The sequence below is a fragment of the Bos taurus genome, chromosome 9 (assembly GCF_002263795.3).
Source record: "Bos taurus isolate L1 Dominette 01449 registration number 42190680 breed Hereford chromosome 9, ARS-UCD2.0, whole genome shotgun sequence".
Taxonomy (NCBI): domain Eukaryota; kingdom Metazoa; phylum Chordata; class Mammalia; order Artiodactyla; family Bovidae; genus Bos; species Bos taurus.
This window is the reverse complement of record NC_037336.1, coordinates 72,457,922-72,480,720: the sequence shown is the minus strand read 5'-3', so window position 1 is coordinate 72,480,720 and position 22,799 is coordinate 72,457,922.

Below are 22,799 nucleotides of genomic sequence, written 5' to 3'. Positions count from 1 at the left end.
ATCTATGTGTAGGATATTAGGGAACCTTGCAAAGTATATTGTAGAAATAATATCCATTGACATGAGGAAACATTTGTTATAAAATAGTTACATAGCATGAGTCTATTTTTAATGAGCTATATATATTCATTGTCAATGGAAGCATATAATATGTGAATAGTGGTTATCTCTGAGTGGTAGGGTTATCTTTGAGTGATAGGATTATGAGTGGTATTCATTTGTTCACTGTGTTCTTCCATATTTTCCAAATTTTACCAAATGAACCTGACTGATTCTATAATCAAGAAAAAAAAATCACTAGAAATACAGCTAGTATTTCTGTTTGTTTTAACGGTTGTAACTGTGTGTGTGCAGTCCCTAAGTTGTGTCTGACTCTTTGCAACCCCATGGACTATAGCCTGTCAGGCTCCTCTGTCCATGGGATTTCCCAGGCAAGAATACTAGAGTGGGTTGCCATTTCCTTCTCCAGGGGATCTTCCGGACTCAGGACTAGAACCCATATCTCCCGTATTTGCAGGCAGGTTCTTTACCACTGATGCACCAGGGAAGACCAATGGTTGGAAATAGGAAAGATGAAATCAAGTTAAGGAAAAAAAAAGAAAAAAGTTTTTCCATTCTGATGGTCAAGATCAAAGGAAAACTTGCTAGGTAAGAGAGAAGTAAAAAAATCTTCAGTTCAGTCCAGGGTACCTTGGAGGGAAAGGAAAATAATGCAGGACTCAGATTCAAGTGTGTGTTTAGATCTTAACTGCAAAACAATAATCCTCTGACCTTACATAAGCAACTTAATGTTTATGATCTTCAGTTTCTCATTTATAAATTAAGGCTGGTTCATGCCTGTTGTGGAGACTTTATGAACTATGTGAAGGGCTAGACATATAGTGTGCATTCAATAATGATACCTTTATCTCACATAGAGGCCAATCTATCATCTCCAGTACTCATTAAATGAAAAAAAGTAAGAATATTTTTATATAGCTTACTGCCATAAACTGGAATTTAAGTAAGCTCATGAATGTAATAAATAACTCAATAATCTGTATTCCTTTTATTAGTATTTGAGTCCAAAGAGCAAGACTGGGATTCATTGTTTTAAAGAGACTATTTATTTCTACCGATCTTGGTTATATCTACTATCTACATGATTTTAAAAAATGATGAGCTAACTGAATCTCAATTTATTTAGGAAAAAAAAATAGCTTCTTAAAAATGAAATAATAGTAATTCTACTATTTATTCTGGGCCTCCATACCACCCATCTTGACATATTGAGCATTATTTCCATTGTTTTGAGGTTTCAAGTGTATTTAGCTTCATGGCCAGATGAGCTCTAAAGCAAAGGAGGGGGAAAAAAGAAAGAAAAATCCCTCTATTATTATCTGGTCCCAAACTTCATTACTCTCGTAAGACATGTTTTTCAAATTTTAGTGTGTATGTGAATCTTCTGGGCACCTGACTCAGTGGCTCCAGAATAGTTTCTGGAATACTGTTACTAACAAGCTCCTGGGTAATGACGCCACTGGTCCATGGACCAGTCTTTGAGTAGCAGGCTCTAAAAGGGCTCTAGTCAACAGTGTAACGGGCATAAATGCTCCTGTATTACAGGGGACACAATTGAGGAAAATGGAAATTTCTCATGATTCCTCCAACACCCAATATTATTATTAATGTTTCTAAGCTTGTGCTCACTTTGTTCCTGCTGACTTGCTTGCTTCTAAAGTCCTTATTCATTTGGTGAGTTGTGACTTATCCTTTAAGTTTCATGTTCTAAGCTATGTCTGCTGGCATAAGACCCGCCTGGTGGCCAGGTCCCTAACAAGTCCCTGTGGGCTGAAGGGGACACTTCTGCGTGTCTGTCTAACCTCATAGACAAAATGAGAACGTCTATCCTCACTGACTCACCTTCTCAGAGTCCTTCAAAAGCCTACGGAGAGACTCTTGGTGTGAAGAGGGTGCCTTTTAGGTGCAGTCCTTCTGCAGCCCTTCCAACCAGGTATTTTCCTAAACTCAGCCGTCTTTCAGGACATCTAGTCCACTTGACCAGGAATGGTCCATGGGTTTTTAACTCTTCAACTTTTGGAGAGTCTTTTGAGTTCTTTGAGGGGAAGATACTTATAAAAACACAAAGTGATATACAAATATCCAAGTAACACAGTGGGATTAATAACAGCTGTTTTCTTTAAAACATCAAAATATTTCTATGCCCCTGAGCCTATTTTCCATCTGGCAAGGGAAAACACAAACTTCTTGTGGCATGAGTGAATGAAGGTGGTCAGTCAGGGACAGGGTCTTGGCAAGTCCATGACTCTTCTGAGCCTCACAGCATCCAGCCACCCTCCCACATGGGAATACCACCCAGAGTTGCCAGATTTCCCAGATGCCAGAAATCTAGATTTTTATACGAAATCTCCCATATCAACAAATCCAGTTTGGGGTTTTATTTAAACACTATGAAAGCCAAACCAAACAAATCTATGGACCAGATGCAGCTGGTTGAGGGGGAGACGAGGAGGAACACGTGATTTTTTGTATTTGATTTAAAGTGACTCGGCTTTGAAAACAACTTTCACTTCTAGCCTGCTGAAATCCATCAGAGCCAGGCGTAAAGCTTACCAGTGCCTGACCTAGTCTGTGCTTGGCAACAGCTTCCCTCTTAAACTGAAGTATGAGCAATAATGTCAAGTCTTGCTCAAGATATTCTTAGCCTCTTTCCATATAAACTTATACACGTAGTCAGCAACACCCAGAATCATCTGGAAAGTCTAGTTTCTATGTCTGCATTCACTGATACAGTATTTTCTTTTCTCTGGGTCTTCTTTGCAGAAAAGAGCTACCATGTAACATAAGGAATCAAGAGGGCTGGATGAACCCATCTGTTTCTGACCAAAGTTGATGTGGGCAGTGTGGTACCCGATTCCAATTCTGTTGGCGCAGCAGCTTCTCAAGTCTGACAGGTAGTCTCTAGATATTTTAGGCTTAGAAAGCCAAAAAGAAAACTACAAAACTTGCCCAGGTTGACCAGCACATGGAAAGGAGAAAATTAGTGGTTGGGTCGGCAGTACATTCAATATTCAACGAATAGCATCCCAGGTGGCTCACTGGTAAAGAATCCTTTGCCGATGCAAGAGACACAAGTTCGATTCCTGGGTTGGAAAGATCCCCTGGAGAAGGAAATGGCAACTCACTCCAATATTCTTGCTGGGAGCATCCCATGGACAGAGGAGCCTGGTGGGCTACAGTCCATGGGATCGCAAAAGAGTCGGATATGACTTAGCAGGTAAACAACAACAATCCTGCAAATCAAATGACTACACCTGTAAGACTATTATACTCAAGGTGCCAAAAGCACTACTTTTAAAAAATATTTATTTATTTATTTTGGCTGCACAGGGTCTTAGCTGCAGCATGTGGGATCTATTTCCCCAACCAGGCACCAAACCTGGGCTCCTGCATTAGGAGTATGGAGTTTTTAGCCACTGGACCACCAGGGAAATCCCCCAAAAGCACTATTTTTATTGCTTTCAGTTTTGAGGATTTCATTTTTATTTTTCAGATAGGAAAACAACCATCCCCATAACCAAAGTAATGACTTCATGTCTTACATACCTTGGAATTCTCCTTGCAATTTGTCAGCTCAACAAATGGGTGAATATATTATCTTAAATCACAGAGGCTAGAACAATGACCTTTTTTACTCTGTCTTATGTACAAGGTGACAAATCACAGGTGCTCATTTATTACACATAACAATGAGTGAATAGCAGTGAATGAATAATGATGAATAAGCAAGAGGCTTGTAAACTCCTTCTGACCACTAATGGGCAGTGTAGTATTTCCAGTGTAATAAGTATCATAAAGGTATTAATATATGGAATTATGAGACCATATAATAGGAGGTTTTGACTTAGGGGTATCAGTGAAGTTTCACTTGGGGAAGAGATAAAGGGTATTTAGGGCTGTTCATTAGGAAAAAGGGTAGAAAGAACATTCTGGGCCAAGGGTCAGCAAATTAAAGGCCATGGGGCAAATCCAGTTCATCACATATATTTATAAATATATATTTGATCAGCTGATAGCCATGCCCACTCATTTACTCAGTGTCTGCAGCTGCCTTTGGATAAGATGGCAGATTTCAGTAGTTGGGAAAGAAATTATATGATTTGCAAAGTCTAAAATATTTATTATCTGTATCTTCACAGGCAACATGTTATCGACCTATATTCTAGGCAGAAGGAATAGGATATGCAAAAGCCCTGTGGCCAGAGAGAGAATGAGTAGAAACAAGTGAGAAAAGGCCTATGTAATCAAAATGAGGAGAGTAAGGGGAGAGATGATAAGAGATGATAAACAAGGTGAGAGATGAAACCAGAAAGATAGGTGGGCCAAAACCAGATAAAGTCTTGAGGGCCACATTAAGGAGTTTGGGCTTTATCCTGAAGGCAATCTGAAGCCGTTGGAATCTCTTAGGCATGAGGCAGACAGACTTGACATGATTCGTTTATATGGGAAGGCCACTGAAGCTACACTATGACAAATGGATTGAAGGAAGATGAAGTGGAGGCAAATACAACACAACAGACTTTTGAAGGAGACTAACCAGTCCATTCTAAAGGAGATCAGTCCTGGGTGTTCTTTGGAAGGAATGATGCTAAAGCTGAAACTCCAGTACTTTGGCCACCTCATGCGAAGAGTGGACTCATTGGAAAAGACTCTGATGCTGGGAGGGATTGGGGGCAGGAGGAGAAGGGGACGACAGAGGATGAGATGGCTGGATGGCATCACCGACTCGATGGACGTGAGTTTAAGTGAACTCCAGGAGTTGGTGATGGACAGGAAGGCCTGGCATGCTGCGATTCATGGGGTTGCAAAGAGTCGGACATGACTGAGCGACTGACCTGAACTGAACTGAACTGAACAATTTGCTCAGGATAAGCAAACTACTATAAAACTTTGAAATTTAATTGATTTATCATAACAAAGAATTGCTTACTTACATCGCAGCACAAATGGACTGGAGGTGGACTCTCCCTCCTGAGAATCACCAGAGTTCTCTACTCAGCCAGCAGCATGCGTGGGAAGAGGGCCAGGGATTTTTGTGGGGAGGTTTGTAAAGGCAGGACTAGAAAAAACACAATCACCTCCACTCATATCCCTGGCAAAAATTCAGTCATATGATCACACCTGACTGCCTGAGAAACAGAGAAACATGGATACTGATGGGTCTTTGCAGGAAGCAACTAGTAGCTCCTGGCCTAAGCCTCCATCAATAGCTATGAAAAGCGATCCATATTGTTGCTAATTTTAAGCAAATATTCACTGTAGAGCTGCTTCATTATAACATGGCTTGTTGATATTTGTTATATATATATAGTATATATTGATAGTATATTAGCTTCAAACACTTTTTCAAACTATAAGTCACTACCCATTAGTGGATCATGAATCAATTTAGTGAATTATAGCCATAATTTAAAAAAATAATAAAAGAGACTGTTTAAAATATCTGAGCACATCACACATAGTAAGAAAAATATGTTAGTAAAACTTTTCTTCAGATGCACACATATATACTGGTGCTGCTGCTGCTAAGTCGCTTCAGTCATGTCTAGAGAAGGCAACGGCACCCCACTCCAGTACTCTTGCCTGGAAAATCCCATGGAAGGAGGAGCCTGAAAGGCTGCAGTCCATGGGGTCACTGAGGGTCGGACACGACTGAGTGACTTCACTTTCACTTTTCATTTTCATGCATTGGAGAAGGAAATGGCAACCCACTCCAGTGTTCTTGCCTGGAGAATCCCAGGGACGGGGGAGCCTGGTGGGCTGCCGTCTATGGGGTCGCACAGAGTCGGACATATATACTGGATCATAGTAAAAAATACATATTGTGGATCATGGTCAAAAATTTTGAAAAAACACTGACCCATAAGATAAATGGATAGTCCTATTTAATGCCAGTCTTAGAGTTCCAAGATAGTTTTTTTAATCAATAGATAATCTATGCATTCCCTCAGTTGATGTATTCTAATGTTTATGTTCATTAGGATCAATATTGTGCTTTTGAAGATGAATGTTTAGGGGCATTCACTGGTTATTCACTCAGAGAATTTTTTTAAAAACATATTCAGTGCATAATCTACAACTATATTTAGTGAATGATAACTCCTAAATTTAAAAACAGAACACAACAAAAAAACACCTCAAAAGAAAATCAATTAGAAGAAGAAATTCAGCAATGGGACACAAACCAGTAGACAAAGCCAATCTGTCACTAAACTCACTTTTCTCTTCTGTGCATAGTGACCAGGGGCACTGAGAGAAATTAAAAGACCCGACCTGACATTTTTGTACTGAAAAAATAGTTTCCAATAATACCCTGATGATAGTCAGTTTGATTTGGGGTAAAGAATACAGTCTATTCAGCAAACAGTTTTGTTCCTACACATCGTTTATTCCCTATTTAAGTGACTCTCTAAACACACATACAGACTACAGGTGCCTATGAATGTTTAAAAGCAAGCAACCAGAGACTTGATCTTGCCAGCCCTCCCTGGGATCCAATTCACTTAACAGTCTACCAAGGTCACAAGAGTTATCAAAGATTTTTCTTATTTAATTAGAATACTAAGTAGTTAGTTAACCAAGTTGTCATCAGGGGTAATTTCTCACTGTTATTTCATGATTATTCCATCATGGCAGAGTGAAAAAGTGTGAGCTGTGTTGTTTGAAGCCAGCAGTTTGTAAAGCCACAGCTGAGATGAGCCTGATATGTATATTTCAAGAATGTTATAGGCAATACATTGCAGAGTTTTATTAATAGGTCTGGAAGGGACCTATATATGGGTCATGTACATCTCATCATATTGATGAGAAAAATATGTGTTGAAGTGATCCACTGGGATTCAACCCAGGTTTTCATCTGTCAATTCATCTTACTTTACTGCTTCCCTTTGAAAACACCCATGTTTGCATGGGGTGAGACCCTGAGTTCCAAAGGGTCTACCGCTCTGATTCTCTGACAGATGGAGGGAAGACATCTGAACAGCTGGGGCTCTGCATTGCACCAGGTCTGCTTTTCTGGGATGGACTGAGCAGCTGCTTTAGGCAACACACTCTGTATTTCAGAAGCAACACTGAAGGCAGCGAGGCAGGTGAACCGAACAGATGGTCTCTGATTGACACACTTAACATCCTACACTCCTCAAAGGGCAGTCGGACTCTCCACGCCTGCATCGCAAGGAGATGCTGTCCATGCATTGTATCACTGTGTGTTCCTCTACAAGCCTGTGTGTCTTCATTTACTTCTGAAACATTTATGATATGCTGAGGACACGTTATGTGGCAGGTCCATAACAAGAAAACAATAGCAATGAAAAACAGGGTGAAATATTTTAAGTGACACCCTAAAAGTATATATGCTTCCCAGGTGGCTCAGTGGTAAAGAATTCTTCTGACAATGCAGGAGACGCAGATTTGATCCCTGGGTCAGAAGATCACCTGGACGAGAAAATGGCCAACGCGCTCCAGTATTCTTGCCTAGGAAATACCACGGATAAAGGAGTCTGGCGGCCGATAGCCCATGGGATCACAAAGAGTAGGACACGACTTAGTGATGGAATCGCAACAACAAAAGTACACAAATAGAGTTAAAACTAAGTTATATTTATTGCATCCATGCATATAGGACTTGAAGTTAGATTTAAAGACGTCAGCTTCACAGACAAATCATTGCCTTGGCTTTCACGTTTTCTGGTGATCAGCACTATTCTGACTTAGTTTTCCTGGGAACACGAGTGTCTGTTGTGCAATATTGATGAACTTGAGTTTGGAGCTCCTAGCACTGTATCTCTCTCTATGAATAATAGGGAACACATAAATATTAAAACAAGGCAACCAGAAACCTGATCTTACCAGTCCTCCTTGGTATCAGATTCATTTATCAGCCCACCAAGGTTACCGACCTCAATTCCCTAGAGCCTAGCAACTAAAATGATTAACTGTTCCATTCTCTTATTTCATTCATTTAATTTGAAGGAGAAAAAAGTGAAAATATTTTTAATGAATTGACCTGTACACAATTACATTTAGCTTGCTGCATCCTCTAAAATATGTACTAATGGTACATATACCCCAACAGAGATAAGAGTGAACAAAGAAATATAGCTTTTAGTACATATCTTCTTCATATTAATTAACCTGTTATCCCAGGTTTAGTCCTCTCTCTACAATTCTCCAGACTATTCTAACCACAAATGCATATGAATTGAAAGAATACGCTGGTAGATATAAAGATCTAATTGGATTTCTCTAGAAGAAATAAACATTTAAGGGAATTTTTAAACTGTATTTACATTTGTAGTGATTAATGGAGAATCCTAATGCTGAGTAAAGCATCAGTTTAGTTCAGTTCAGTTCAGTCGCTCAGTCATGTCCGACTCTTTGCAACCCCATGAATCACAGCACGCCAGGCCTCCCTGTTCCATCACCAGCTCCCGGAGTTCACCCAGACTCACATCCATCGAGTCGGTGATGCCATCCAGCCATCTCATCCTCTGTCGTCCCCTTCTCCTCCTGCCCCCAATCCCTCCCAGCATCAGAGTCTTTTCCAATGAATCAACTCTTCGCATGAGGTGGCCAAAGTACTGGAGTTTCAGCTTTAGCATCATTCCCTCCAAAGAACACCCAGGGCTGATCTCCTTTAGGATGGACTGGTTGGATCTCCTTGCAGTCCAAGGGACTCTCAAGAGTCATCTCCAACACCACAGTTCAAAAGTGTCAATTCTTCGGCACTCAGCCTTCTTCACAGTCCAACTCTCACATCCATACACGACCACAGGAAAAACCATAGCCTTGACTAGACGAACCTTTGTTGGCAAAGTAATGTCTCTGCTTTTGAATATGCCATCTAGGTTGGTCATAACTTTCCTTCCAAGGAGTAAGCATAGTTTCCCTCAAACCTCAAGGCAAAATTATTCTGTTAGACGTTTCATGAAAATGATATCACTTTCTTCATGCAATAATAAGCACAGAGAAAATAATAACAGCATATGTGTAGATTTATTTATTTTCATTGCAATGACCAAATAATCAAAGGATCAATTCTTTCTAAGCACCTGTACAGCACTATGTAGTATTTTAATATGATTAAGGTGGATTATACTCAGCAGTGTATTGGTCAATATTTAACAACTGGTTAGGGTGTGGGAGCCCTGATTTGCAGTGTGTTGGTATCTATGTGATAAGTACACATACCATGACTGATGTCAAGCCTTCAATATAAATTCACTGGACAGGGAGTAAAGAAGAAATGTGTTGTAATGCATCATTATACAGTATTTTCTCCATACAGAATCTGCCATATTTAGTAAATAAAAAGCCAAATATCCAGTTAAATCTGAATTTCAGATAACCAATACATAATTGTTTTAGTGTAAGAATTTCTATGTGATATTTGAGACATGCTTAGAAATTTATTCACTTTTTTTTCTGAAATTTAAATTTAACTGGGCATCCTGGATTTTATCTGGCATTCCTAATGTCAAGGCCATAGGCATAACCTAAAGGGCATAAATAATAGTAAAATGGAATGAGTTTTGAGGATTTTTTTTACCTTTCTTTTGAAAATAATTTACATTTTAAGTTTATATAATTTGATTTTTTAATAAGGGCTGTGTTTGAAAACTGGCTCACAAAATTCCTAACAATTTAACCATTTGCTGTTGCAAGTCAGTGCTAGCACACCTCTGATGTTATATTTAAGTATAATACATCTAAGCCAGAGAGTTAGACTTTGAAAATGCAATGATAGTACAAATCTTAAAGTGTAGCTTTATTATTCATAATATCACTGTGAATTTAAAACAGCTCATAAACATGGCTTCATTCACTTTCCACTGAAATAAATTTCAGTGGAATTGACCTCTCCCAACCCCCATACCACCCCTTAACTCCCACTCCTGGAAAAACTTCTCTGTAGCAAGGAAAAATGCACTTTCAGATTTCTTCCTTTCCATTTTTAGAGATTTGTGTCATGACCAGCCATCTTTTGAATTGGGTGATCTTATGAAAAAGCTCTAACTTCAAATCTTCTGCCACTTTTCCATGGGCTGAAGGATGGAGATCCAGAGTAGGTGGTCATTTTGTTTCCATCTTTAGCTGAGCACTTTGATCAGATACTGGTAACTTAAAGATAAGCCTGGAATTCTGTTTGGGGTACAGGTGAAAAATCTGTACCAGTTCACAGAGTAATTGGATTAGGAGTGTGTAGGCTTGCAGATAAAGAGAAGAAAATGGGATTAAGATGAGCTCTAGAGAACTGGGTATGGAGGAGGCCTCAACAACTGTTTACCTGATTTTGAAAGTAATAAAAAAACAAGATAAAATAAATAAAGCAAGTATCCTTCACTTTAGTCAAACTTAACACTCAGAACATTTTCTCTTTTTGACATGAGGGTATTTCTATTTCATGGTAAAAGCTTGCATTGTGAATTCTTTCTCTGTGTGTGTGTGTATACACACACACACACACACACACACACACACACAGTTGTTGTTGTTGTTGTTTTTTGGATTAAGCTTTATTTTAGGTTTTCTCCAAGTGATGAATACCCAGCACACATTCTATTTCATATTACAAGTTTAATTTTAATTTAAAATTAAATTAAGTTTCAGTCAACATTTGCCCTATATGTTGATTTCAGAACACCAGATGCAGCATTAAAACAGTAGTTTGTATTTTATGTCAGAACCTGTACCTGACAAAGACATCTAGGTGAAAAATACCAAATTTTGATATCAACACTAGTTCTGTAATCTAGCTTATTTTCTTAATTTTCTCATTTCTTGTATTAGAAAATTGTGTCACAAATAGACCCTAATGTTGGGAATGATTAACGGCAAAAGAAGAAGGCAGCAGATGATAAGATGGTTAGAGAGTATGATTGATTCGGACATGAATTTGAGCAAACTTCAGAAGATAGTGAAGGACAGGGAAGCCTGGTGTGCTGCAGTCCATGGGGTCGCAAAGAGTCAGCAGCAACTTAGCGACTGAATACCAGCAACATCACAAATAGGATGGTTGAAGTCGTTTCCATTTGAAGTCTTCAACATGTTTGAAATCTTTTCTATTAATTCAAATATTAACTCAGCAAAATACTCTTCTAGGTTCCTCATAGATATTTATAGACTTTAGTTACCAAACTTGAGTTTTCATTATACCAGAAATCTATATTATTGGTAGCAATTGACCAAGACAGAATTGAACCATTTTACTAGTATAACAAGGTCTTAAAATCTTCTGGACTTCCCTGGTGGAGCAGTGGATAGGAGTTCACTTGCCAGTGCAGCAGACACGGGTTCGATCCCTGGTCAGGGAAGATTCTACCTGCTGTGGGGGCAACTAAGCTTGTGTAAGCCACAGCTACTGAAGCTCATTCACCTAGAGCCTGCACTCCTCAACAAGAGAAGCCACTGCAAGGAGTGCCCTGGCACTGCAATGAAGAGTAGCCGCCAGGAGCAACTAGAGAAAGCCCTTGTGCAGCAACAAAGACCCAGCACGGCCAAAAATTAATGAATGAATTTTAAAAAGCTACATATTCCTCTAAAATAGCTTATCTAGGGAATTCCCTGGAGGGCCAGTGGTTAGTGCTCCATTTCCACTGCAGGAGGCCTGGGTTCAATCCCAGGATTTGATGTGTGGTCGGGGAACTAAGATCCCACATGCTGTGGCCCTAAAGTAAATTAATTAATTAATTTTTAAAATAAATTAGCTTATCAATATTCCAACCATAACCAGCTAAAAAGTAGAATGGACAAAATATAAGTGAATGAGAATAATATTTCTGACTTCCTTTTTCCACTACTCGTTTCATTTTTGTTGCTGTTGTTATTCTTATCCAGGAACTCAAGGTGTCTTTACCCAGTGGAATGGTCCAATTCCATTCCTAAAGCTTATGAATCCTGTGGTTCTGACTTGTTTGGCTGCTGTAATTTTCTATCAGCTTTACTTTTGGACCTGAAAATACTGAAAGACAGCCCAGAGAATCCCCTGGCTTTCACATATAGGCCTCCAGTTGTTTAGCAGCAACCCAATTTCCTCTTGGTAATTAGAATGAATCATGTTACCTGGTGGATTAATCCCCTTCTTTTCCTCTCTGCTCAGTAGCACAAGGATTCCAAAATGGCAAGGTGGTAGTGTCATCTTCCAATTCAACAGAACTACTATTGTATTCCCAGTGGAGTATTCCACTCTTGGGAAATAAAAACTCTAAGCCAAAAGATGGGTGGGCTTCCCTGGTGGCGCTACAGTTCAAGAATCTGCTTGCAAAACAGGAGACACCTGAGATGCAGTTTCGATCCCTGCATTGGGAAGATCCCTTGGAGGAGGAAATGACAACCCACCCCAGTACTCTTGCCTGAAAACTCCCATGGACAGAAGAGCCTAATACAGTTCAAAAGGTCTCAAAGAGTCAGACACAACTGAACGACCTGACACACACAAGCCAGCAGATCACACAGTATAGGGACAGAAAGCAAAAATTCCGCAAGTAAGTTAAAAACTGAGAAACTATAACTTAAAAACTGGCACAATTGTTAAATGAACAAAAATAATAAAGTATACATACATCTTAATGGGCTTCCCTGGTGGCTCAGCCTGAAATGCAGGATACCCTGTTTCGATCCCTGGCTCAGGAAGGTTCCCTAGAGGAGGAAATGTCAACCCATCCTGTACTCTTGCCTGGAGAATTTCATGGACAGAGGAGCCTGGAGGGCTATAGTCCCTGGGGTCACAGAGTTGAACGTGACTAGGTGACTAACACACACACACACACACACACACACCTTAATTAACATACTAGAGAAGGCAATGGCACCCCACTCCAGTACTCTTGCCTGGAAAATCCCATGGAAGGAGGAGCCTGGTGGGCTGCAGTCCATGGGGTCGATGAGGGTCGGACACAACTGAGCGACTTCACTTTCACTTTTCACTTTCATGCATTGGAGAAGGAAATGGCAACCCACTCCAGTGTTCTTGCCTGGAGAATCCCAGGGACGGGGGAGCCTGGTGGGCTGCCGTCTATGGGGCCACACAGAGTCGGACACAACTGAAGTGACTTAGCCATAGCAGTAGCAGCAGAGAAACAAAATTACAACCATGAAATGAAATCAGAATATTATATAAAAGGAATACTCAAAGAATACTTAGGAAAGAGATCTTAGAAATTAAAAATGTAATAGCAGAACTTTTTAATTTAATATAAGAGGATGAGAATAAAGCTCTGGGAATGTCACAGAAATTTTTAAAATTAATTAAAAGAAAATAAAAGAGAAAAGATACAAAAGTTAGAGGACCAGTCCAAAAAGTTCATCATCCAATTGATAATATTTCAGAAAAAGAGGAAAAAATAGACAACGGAAGATATTTAACAAAAAACTGAGAGAAAGTCTTCCAGAATTCAAGAATGTGAGTTTTTTAATAAAAATGTCCATAACAGTAGACTGAACATAGACCCACACTAAGGTTCATTGTCACTGATCACATACACTTAGAACAGAGAAAAGACCTTACAAGTTTCTAGAGAGAGAGAAAAAAGTTACATACAAAGGATCAGGTAAAAGGATCCCACTAGCAATACTAGAAGGAGCTGTTGCTACTACAGTCTACATGGCAGACCTTGTTCCCTTGAGGAAAGCTTTGCTCAGTCAGACCTTGTGCAGGAGTGCATTATATTTACATAAAAGACAGAAGATGAATAAAGATAAGGGTAGAGATGCTCTAGTTTAATCAGGTATAGGGAGCCTGGCGCCCTCTCTGCATCTTCTGTTCTTTGAACACAGGACATTGGTACAAAACTGCTGTCCTGACAAACTTACCACTGTATTATCATCTCAGGGTTAGGGGATGGTAGTGTCTCAGCAGTGAAAGGATTCAGCTTCAGTAAATCCCAGGAAGATGTCTGCCTATCATTCTGGTTTTAAGCTTTCAGAGAATTATCTATATTATTAAGTTTGGAATAGTTTAGCTTTATCATCCATTCAATAAAAGCACTGAGGATACAGTGTGAAGAGTCCTTACCAGGAAGATGGGCTTTTAACACCTAATTACACCATCAATTATTTAATTACAATTGTGTTGAGTGCTATGAAGAGAAAGTACAGGATGCTTTGACAGTGTGGGGCTGAGAAGACTTCCTTGAGGAAATGACATTTACAAAGATCACTGGTTGATTAGTGGGAATTAATTAGTCCAAGAGATTGCAAATCCAAACTCCTTCTGGGTGGCAAGCAGCTAACGCCAATGTGTACCTGGCAGGGGTAAGACTGAAAGAAAAACAAAAGGTCCTAAGGCAGATTGGAGGAAGTCTACTGGCCTTAAGGCATTCAAATTCAAGCTTTAAAAATCTCTGGACTGGCCAAACAAAAGAGGTCTGCAGCCAAAGACAGCAGAAGGCCTGGCATGCTGCTCAGGCTCTCAGATGCAGGCAGGAGGAAAAGCAGAAACAATGGCCCTGAGGCGGGAAGAGCTGTCTGTTTTGATGAACCAGAAAACAGCAACCTTAATGGATGAAGGAGAGAATGGGTCCACCCTGGCAGATGATGGACAGGAGCCATGTCACTCAAGGCCTCATCAGCAGGAGAGGGCTAAGGTCTTCATCCCAAGTATCCTTGGATGCACTGAGGGTTTTAAGCAGAGAAGTGAACTAATTCAAGTTGTATTTTTAAAATCTCACTGGGCAACAATTTTAAAATCTCACTGGGAATCAGCAGTTCGGAAGCCATTGTGGTGGTTCCATCTCTCCCTTAGTTTTTCATCTACATTATGTAAATAACTGTGTGTGTCTTCAAGCAGCCTTACACCTGTATTCCTCACCCTAGGTGACCAAATTTGATGTTTCCTTCTTAGCCCCAATGCTGACAAAAAAGAAAAAATTGCCATTATCAGCGCTCTGGAGTGGAATCTTCCATGTGCTGGCTGATATGGCAGTTGGTTCACTTTCTGAAACCAGGATTGCTGAGAGAGTCAAGCCTCAAGAAATTCATGTGACTGGGGAAAGGGATACTTAAGCCAATAAATATTAAGTGCTATGGTGCTAGCAGTGCTAATGTAAATCTGAAGTATTACAAAAGCAAGCGAACATGTGCCTAACGTACCAGAGGAGGGGCAAATCAAGCAAACGTAAAAACTGTTGCTGGATTGATCATTTGCTCTAGGATTCTAAAAACAATTCTTCTTTCAAGATGATCTCATGCAGACTTTGCCAATTAACAGATATAAACGTATATGATTATCTGATTTGGTGTATGAATAACTTGCATCATTTGTTTGTCCACTCTCTTGGTGACGCCATTCTTGGTTCTTAAAGAGCCAAGAAGAAAGGAAGTGCTGTGAGTCAGCAAGTCTCCATAATGTTTATTTAAAGATGAAAACTTGAAGTTGGGGGAAAAATGAGTAAGCCAGACACATTTGCTTCCTCTTTTAAAAATGGAAATGACAAACTCTTGCAACTTTCATACTCTGACCGACATGATGTATTTGTGTTTTTGTTGTTCTTGTACAAGACAAATTGGGTGAGCCTTCTGATATTAAATCGTCTTTTTTCAGCTTGTTTATTCATTGGTATATTTGGGCTCAAAATTAATTTCTTCTCTCTTTTTCTCTGCCTACCACTTTGCATAAAACATACTCATATGATATTAATGCTACAAATAAAAACACTGGGATTAAACATCATTTCCTTAGTAAAATATACCTTCCTTGATGTAGTAATCTTTCCTTTTTATGATGTCTGTAAATCTAGATTCAGAACTCTCTAGGCTTGTGTTAAGACTTCACTTTATAGCTATTTTGTCCTTGGATAACTCACACAAAATCTTGTGGTGTTGGAAAATCAATTTTTATGCCAAGACCATTTATTTCTGCTCTTGATCAAGGCAAAGGCTCTATGCTAGAATCTCTAGGGTGGAGGGAGATTTCCATTGCTCTGAATAGGGAACAGAAGACTTGGGAGTTTCTTTAACACAAGGATTTTCACCCACATTCCCATGACTAGCATGGCAGTACAGCTGTGGGGCTGGCAGATCGTCCAGAAGTGAGCCACACACAGTTGGCATCATCATGCTGATTGATTCCTTTTCAGAGTGTTGTTCCAATGCCTCAGACATACGCCCACACATCTCCTAAACCTGGTTTTCCCTCCAAATGACCAAACTAAAGGTGAATAAAACGATCGTTGTCACATCTCTCTCTTTTTACTTTGATTCATACAGTCCTTAGCAACCAGAGTGGAGAAGGCAATGGCACCCCACTCCAGTACTCTTGCCTGGAAAATCCCATGGACGGAGGAGCCTGGTGGGCTGCCGTCCATGGGGTCACTAAGGGTCAGACACGACTGAGCACCTTCACTTTCCTTTTTCATTTTCACACATTGGAGAAGGAAATGGCAACCCACTCCAGTGTTCTTGCCTGGAGAATCCCAGGGACGGGGGAGCCTCGTGGGCTGCCGTCTATGGGGTTGCACAGGGTCGGACACAACTGATGTGACTTAGCAGCAGCAGCAATAGCAACCAGAGTACCTACATTAGGGCACATTGCAATGGTTGTCATAACTCAAGAAACCAAATTTCTGATCTTTTCAAGAAATGTGTGTCAATCTTTTGATGGTTAAAAGATTTAAAACCTGAAACTGAGAGACAAAATACATCACCTTCCACTAAAAACTTTTTGAGCTGGATAGTTCACATGGAATAGAGTTAATAATGGTAATAATAAATAGGTAATGACTACTGTGTGCCATGTGTTAATACTATATTATATTATAGTCTTACTATATTATAGTAAGTCTATACTATATTATTTCATTTACTCTTACAACTATAAATGGTAATATAAGGAGACTGTGTTTTATTTTGATGTAAAACATATTTTTTTGCTTCACTTATACTTTGCTTCACTTTACCTAAAAGTTGTTATTTAGTTTAGCACAGTATCTATCATATAGGAAGCATTCATTGTATTCACTTATTCAAACAAGTATTCTTGAGTGAATGCCTTAAAATGGCTATTTAGATGTCTCTAAACCAAAAAGCAATTTTTGAGAAGCACTACCAAGATGAAAGTTACCCTTCCTTCTCTTAGAGGCGTACACATTTATATGACAAACACTTCATTAGTAAAGTAAAACATGGGAGGCAGATGTGGTAGAGTGGAAAGAACCAGAAGCACTGGCTTTGAACGCCCCACCTACGTTCTGCTCTAGAGTCCCAGGCAGTCTAGCCCTCCCCAGCTTGCAGCTGGTATTGGGCACAGGAGAGTGGACAAGACATCCCCCCGCCAACCCCTGGGAGATGTAAACAGATGCTTAGGGTCACATTCCCATGAACTGAGGGTGAGGGCAGGGCTGCAGACTAGACAGTGACTGTGGGTGTCCGTGCAGATATGACTCAGGACAGCCAGGTGTTCGGAGCTCACCACAGACACACCAGGTGCAAGCTGGGGAGGGCCCAGGCTGCCAGGATAATCCTTCCTCTGGGAGGACTCAGATTTGCGTCTCTCTGGACCCAGGCAACTGAACTGGAAAAGTTCCAACTCCTTAGCTTGCCACCAAAGTGTTCTCAGGATCTCGCTCTAGTAGAATTTACTTCTCACCACCTTCAGCCTGTTCTGTGTCACAACCCAACAGCTAGTTTATGGGGCTGGAAAGTGCTCAGTATTTTCCTAGGGCTAGGCATCGCCCCCGCTATTTCCACTACCTGGGGCACCGCATCTCCACCCACCACGACTTGTCCAAACCCCTGTCTCCTTCAGAACCCAGCACCAAAAGCCTCCCCTGGATAGAATACTCTCTGACTCTCCCGCTCTCTCCAGACCCGTCAAACATTAACTTATTCTCTTCAGCAGACTTACAGCACTTTCTCAGTATTTCCCAGTTGCCACTTTCTTCTTTGAGTCAGTCATTTGTGTCTGTGGCTTAATTGCCTTTATGAAAATAGAAGCCCCTGGGAGAGGATTTAAGTCAAACATTTTTGTACTTACCCCAAGACCTGGGCTCAGTGCCTTATATGAAGCTGTCACCCAATAAATACTTATTGAGTTAATAATTGTCTATATTGCTGCCTTGCCTGGTATGCTGAGTGAATAAATAATCATAGTTTAATGGTTCATATATGTACACAAGTTATGGAGAAGAATGGCAACATGGAGAAAGCAGATCACATTATACAACAAAACATAAATGGTGACGTGTGTGTTCAAATGGACACAAAAACATATATCCTCAAATAATACTGCTCTTAGTGAGAGGTAACAATAAATCAATTTGGTATTAACTACTAACAGCACAGGCTTTCTGACAATCTCAAAGGAATAAGAGGAATGAGGTGAACAGAGGGTTTGAAGACACTAATTTCAGATTTGCCCTGGGAGTGGGCACGCAGAGAGGCAAGAGAGCCTGACTCCCACCTGCAGTGGAAATGCGTCTGTGTTAACTATCCAATCATGAAATACACTGTTTTATGACTTCAGTCATTCCTGCTTTACTGAGAGCAAATGAGTGAGCGATAATGAGGAGGCCTGCTGCCTATCTCCCCCTCTCCTGGGGCCTCCACCTGCCACAGCAGGACTACCCCTCCTACCCGCGCCTCCCTCTGTGTTTCCTTACCAGCTCAGAAGGCTCTGCTGCACTTCCTTCTTCCAAGGGAAACACCAAGGCCAAGGGATGCTCCAATGTAAGTCCTGAGGAATTCATGCCATGTCATCAGCCTAGCTAGTCATGAGCTTTAATTAGCTGGTTCCATTTGTCTGGGTTTGGGAGATAAAAGTATCATGTTGAACTGCAAGACTGATTTTCATTCTGGAAATGAACGTATAGTTCTTACCTGATCTGTTGCAAAGTCCCCATGGCTTTTGCCCTTGGGAATGATTAGGTGCCCTTGAGAGGCTGTGTCCTTGAGCAGAGGTAGTGCCGGCTCCCATAGCTACCAAAACCCCCAGAGGATCAGAATGTGGAGGCTTCACTGCAACTGGAGAGAGACCTAGGCAATGTTAGAGCATTTCAGGAGCTCACATTCTATGACTCAACCAACACTGCATTGAAAGGGATTGTCTTTACAAGGACCTGGGTCCTGACCTTCAGTCCTGGCTGAAAGGAATGGTACAGCACGGCCTTGAAGGAGAAGTGAACAGACTTCCATTATTTTATATTGGGAAAACTTTGCCTTCTTGGTAAAGGCCAGGGATTTGACATATAAATGGAAACACAGGCAATTTAAATGAGATGATCTAAAGTTTTAACTGAATTAGATGAATCAAATCATTCACTTTCATTCTAAAACTCTATTTCCACTCAATCCAATTACTTCTCTCTACGACTTTGGCTTTAAAGGGATGTCAGCAGCGATTGCACTGGATTCCCGCTCCCCGACCTCCGCCTCCCCAGTTTTCATGGTAAAGGTGCAGGGATTAAGTGATTGCAGCAGCCAGACGCACGTGCCTCCCAGGGGCAGACACTAGCTAAGGACACCATCTAAACGGATGCGCTTTAAAATACTGGTTTCCTAGAGATTGTTATACTAAGTGCAGTAAGTCAGAGAGAGAACGACAAATATTATACGATATTGCTTATACATGGAATCTAAAACATAATAAATAAATGGAATAAATGAACCTATTTACAAAAAAGAAAGAGAGTCACAGATGGAAAAAGCAAACTTATGTTTATCAAAGTGGAGGAGGGATAAACTGAGATATTGGGATTGACAGATATACATAACTATATATTAAATAGATAACTAATAAGAATGCTACTGTATAGCACAGTGAACTCTATTCAATACTCAGTAATAACCTCTACAAGTGGATAGATGTATATTATACATATATAAACTGATTCACTTTGCTGTACAGCAGAAACTAACACAATATCATAAAGCAACTATACTCCAATAAAAATTAATTTTAAAAAATACTAGTTTCTTTTGTTTTTTGTACCCTCTTGTTCTCTTTGCCCCCTCACCCTCCATAGAAAGTTAAGATATGTGTGCTCCTCTTCAAGGGCTTAGCAACTTAGCTCTCATAAATCCTCTACATTTATCTTTCACCAACATTAAAGGCCAGCAGTTCAGTTCACAGATTGAGGGGTGTGTACTTCCCTCAGGGCACAGTGGATGAGAATATGCCTGCAAGTGCATGAGACACGGGTTCAATCCCTGGTCCAGGAAGATTCCACAGGCTGCAGAGCAACTAAGCCCATGTGCCACAACTAATGAGCCCACGTGCTGCAGCCATGGAAGCTCGCGCACCTGGAGCCTGGGCTTTGCAAAAGTGAAGCCACCACAATGAGAAGCCCTTGCTTGGCCACGAGAGAGTAGCCCCTACTCTGCAATTAGAGAGAGCCGGCGCAGCAATGAAGACCCAGCTCAGCTGAAAATACATAAATAAATATAGCAGTGTGTACATGTCAAATCGAGGGGTGTGACATCAGGTAGAAAGGGCACACAACGGCTTCTTCAGCTGTTGGGAAGGTGTCCAGGGACCTCCCCTCATCTAGTGGACTTGGTGGAAGCATTATCTCAGGTAATTACTGTCCTCAAAACCCAAACCAACCTTGTCCTAGCCCACTCTCACTCTCATGAAAGTTATTAACCTGGCTTATGGGTGGACATAACCATATGTGGCAAAATGAAGGTTTCACAGCTTTGACTGGCTCCGTGAATACAGATTAGCTCTAGACTAAAGTCCCCCAAATCAATTAAATGTAAGCTAACTGCAAAACCATTCCAGTTGATTTTGTTACACATATTGGGCTTCACAGAAGTTAAATTCTCTCAAGTTTTGAGGTTGGAAATTTTATGGACAAATTGAGAAAACAAGCATTTGTTAGCAATGTTACTGACTGAATTTCTTGCTGAATTCTGCTCCCAAACAGTACACAAATATGAATATTGTTGTTTTTAATCACTAAGTTGTGTCTGACTCTTTTGCAACCCCATGGACTGTAGCCTGCCAGGTGCCTCTGTCCATGGGATTTCCCTGGCAAAAATACTGGAGTGACTTGTCATTTCCTTCTCCAGAGGATATTCCTGACCCAAGGATCAAACTCATGTTTCTTGCATTGGCAGGTTTCTTTACCACTGAGCCACCAGGGAAGCCCCACAAATATGAATAGAGGATTTGCTATTACTGCTTCATCATTGTGTGATGGAATATTTCTGTCTGTATTTTTGGAGTTCTGAATCCTGGAATTAAACTCCTGCCACTTAAATTGTGAAAGGTAGTCAAATTCCCAGAAAAATGTCAAACTAAGAATAATGTCTCCATAAACTATTGAACCATTAGGGTGTGGTCAAATCAAAAGTTTTGCTCTTGATGGTGGCTGATTTCATATAATTGACTTTTGTAAGTATCATGTCATAAAACTAGCAATGGTGCTACACTTAGAATCACCTGGAAGCTTTGAAAAATGTGGTGCTCTGAACCTCCCTTAGATGGAATCAAACTCTTTCCTGTAATGGGGCCTGAGTGTTAGAATTCATTCAGTTCAGTTCAGTTCAGTCACTCAGTCATGTCTGACTCTTTGTGACCCCATGAATCGCAGCACACCAGGCCTCCCTGTCTATCACCAACTCCTGGAGTTTACCCAAACTCACGTCCATCGAGTCAGTGATGCCATCCAACCATCTCATCCTCTGTCGTCCCCTTCTCCTCCTGCCCCCAATCCCTCCCAGCATCGGGGTCTTTTCCAGTGAGTCAACTCTTCACATGAGGTGGCCAAAGTATTGGAGTTTCAGCTTCAGCATCAGTCCTTCCAATGAACACCCAGGACTGATCTCCTTTAGGATGGACTGGTTGGATCTCCTTGCAGTCCAAGGGATTCTCAAGAGTCTTCTCCAACACCACAGTTCAAAAGCATCAATTCTTTGGCGCTCAGCTTTTTTCACAGTCCAACTCTCATATCCATACATGACCACTGGAAAAACCGTAGCCTTGACTAGACTAGACTTGACCAGATTAGAATTCATTAAAGCCCCCTAAATGAATCTAATATGCAGTAAGAATTGAAAATCACCAAGCTCTAGCCTAAAATGCAAATTTAAGAGGTATTATGTCTGGAAAACAAACCAAAACAATACTGTAATAATTATAATTGTTAATAACAGAATAACAAAATTAACAGAACTAATTTCCTGATTAACTAAACTGCCCATTACTCTAGGTACTTAAATTCCTAGAAGTCCAAATCTCCATCCATATTGCCATTTGAGGGACAAATAACATTTTATTTGTGCAGACTACATGGTGTAGCATGGTAGACCTTGCAGCAAAGGGACTTAAGATCACTTTCCCAAGGGCAGCTTGGACTCAAAGCTAGGGAAGCCTGGCAGGAAATGAGGTGGGGAATGTTGATCAAGGTGGTTCCAATAGGAGGGCTGCCCTTCCCCCTCATCCACACTCAGGACAGGTGGGGGTCTCTGGGCACATGTTCCATGAAAGTTCTTCACTAGCTGCCAGGGAAGGAATGGGCCTTCCCCTAGCCCTGCAGGAGTAAATTCTTTACAGAACTAAATTGGGCCTTCTATACCAAGAAGACCCTATTCCTTTATCCATCATTTTCTTTCCATTGTTTGCAGGGCTCAACTAATCAACAGGAATTATAACACTTTCCTGACAAGACCAAGGCTGCCCCTTCACCTGGGATGACTCCACTTTTGGAAGCTACTGTGTCCAGCTGGGTTACAGTCCCTGATGAGAGCTTCATCTGCTTCCAAGAAATGATTGAAATTACCTTCGTAAGATTAAGCTGAGCAGT